The 2,361-nt window shown below is 46.4% G+C and overlaps 1 non-coding gene across 1 annotated transcript; it reads left to right on the top strand.

Annotated features, from left to right (window-relative positions):
• The first annotated feature begins 1,712 nt into the window (after positions 1-1,712).
• On the top strand, positions 1,713-1,819 carry LOC126025001 (U6 spliceosomal RNA). Its single transcript, XR_007501054.1, has one exon. It is a non-coding gene; the product is annotated as a U6 spliceosomal RNA (small nuclear RNA).
• The last annotated feature ends 542 nt before the right edge of the window (positions 1,820-2,361 follow it).

The following is a 2,361-nucleotide window of genomic DNA, read 5'->3' as shown; positions in this document are numbered from 1 at the left end:
CTCTTCACTATGAGGATCCTCATTTTTATTGTCATTTACTACTGGTGTTATCTCTTGGGATTTATTTTGTTTGGTCCTCCTAATGGCTACAGCCATTGCAGCCATACCCTCCATTAAACTTTATTGAAATCAAAGATGGGATGGGAAAGAGCTTGAAGCTCACAGGCAAGTGTCTTGATGATCTAGAAATGCAGATTTCCTCACACTACTCTAGGGATTTGCTCCATGGATCCTATTTCTCCTGCGACTGCTGACTCCAAAATACACTATCTGCCTATCTAGAGCCCCAGCCTCATTCTGAACCTGTGGAGATACCTGTTCAAGGGCCACACATATGCTCTGTGGGCACATGACACTTAGTTTCCTTCTCTCCCAGAGCTTCTACCACAAAGGGCTCTTTTCCATGTGGTTATATTGAAAACCTGGTTTGTGTGTGTGTGTGCATGTTTGTATGTTGGAGAGTGAGGGTGTAGTTAGGTCATAAGAAGTGGAGCTCAGGGATAACTATGTGCTCAGAAATTTTTCCCACCTTGACCTGGGGTACAGTGATCAAACATGGATCAGCTGAATACAAAACAAGGGACTAACCTCTGGCTTTTGTCATTTTTGCTGAGACCCAGTGATGCTCAGGGTTATTTCTCATTCAACTTTCCAGAAATGCTTTTAAGTATTTCAGTCCCTTGATGCTGAGGATTGAACCAAGTTTGGCTTCATGCAAGCAAGCGGCCTTCTTCTGTATTATCACCCCAGTACCTCTAGCCTCCTTTAAAGTTGATGCTATTGTGTATAACAAATGACTCGTTTGGTTGACATCACACTGACAGTGCTAGCCTTAAACTGTCCAATCTTTCAACTCAGACCAAAACCCTGGAGAAATTTTCATAATAACCACCATCCCCGAAAGTTTTCCAATAAAGAAAAATTGATAAGCCAGTTGGGATCTTGGATTGCATAGCATGTGACTCGGGAACTGAGTTGGTCAGGGATACTGGGTGTATGGATTATTTAGTGACAGGGATTATTGCTCTTTTCAGATAATGGCAGTTGGACTGGACATGCCCCTTGGATATCCCTATGGAATGACAGTTGGACTTGGACACGCCCCTTTGATACTCCCTCTGTAATGACAGTTGGATCTGGACATGCCCAGTGAACGTGCCCCGTCACCTAGAGTACAAAACAAAAAATTTGGACAGTTGGAGGGGTGCCCACGGTAAAGAGCACTGCCTGCCTGTCAGAGAAGGCCAGAAATCAAGGATCAGCAAGACGCTGCCTGCTCTGTACCTACACTCATATTCAATTCTTTCTCAACTCAGAACTAAAGGCCTCCCCCTACCAGCGATAGCAGGTAAATTTCTCTCTTTGTCTCTGTCTCTCTATCTCACTTTCTCTCAGAAAACCTTTGGGCATTGGAAAATTCAGACTTTAGGGAGGAATAAAGAGACACTTGGTTTCTTCCTCTCTCTGTGTCTCTCTCCTCTCTCTCCCTCCAGTTAGGCTACAGCTTTTCATGCTCTGAGCTTTTATGAAAGGAATACATATCTTCACCCCAGGGTTAAGCCCAGGGAACCAGAGATGTGTCCCCAATTACCTCAACCATTGGCAGCTCCTTCTCCATCCCTGGGAAGCAAGGGGATGCACTGGCGAACCGGCTCCAGATCCAGTGCACTGGAATTTGGGACTGGATCTGAAAGGAAAACAGTGCAGTGAGGGTGCTCGCTTCGGCAGCACATATACTAAAATTGGAACGATACAGAGAAGATTAGCATGGCCCCTGCGCAAGGATGACACGCAAATTCGTGAAGCGTTCCATATTTTTCAGATCAGCCCCGCCCCAGTGACCATGGTGTCTTTGTCTCCCTGGTGACCCCAGTGCCTTATGAGCTCTGTGCTGTGTCTCGCTAAGGGGGACACCCAGACCCCACTTGCTTCTCTGCTGTGGATCAAATGCTCAATAAACGAGCCCAGGTCCCAGCCTGATCTGAAAAAAACAAAAACAAAAACAAAAAAAACAAAAAACAGTGCAGTGAGGGTCCAAAGGAAGAACCTTGCTCTACCCCCCATCAGTTTATTGCCCACCCCCCCATTCACCTCCTCACAGAGCTCGCGGCTAACCCATGCTCAATATCCCATTGCGTAAAATAACTTGATCCTCATATTCAGGATGAAATAGCCAAGAACCTCTTGCCCAGCAGGGTCTGGAAGATACTCCACTTGGAGATGGGGGGTCATCCTCCTCCATGTCTGAGGCAATGTACCTGCACAGGAATTGAGCTGCTTGTTCCCACTTCATTAGCCTTGGTGAGACCCAGGTTGAGACTGCAGAGGCCCATAGGAGCAGCCTAACAAACTGCTTTCCTG

The sequence above is a fragment of the Suncus etruscus genome, chromosome 12 (genome assembly GCF_024139225.1).
Source record: "Suncus etruscus isolate mSunEtr1 chromosome 12, mSunEtr1.pri.cur, whole genome shotgun sequence".
Lineage (NCBI taxonomy): Eukaryota > Metazoa > Chordata > Mammalia > Eulipotyphla > Soricidae > Suncus > Suncus etruscus.
This window is presented reverse-complemented; position numbering and strand designations above follow the sequence as displayed.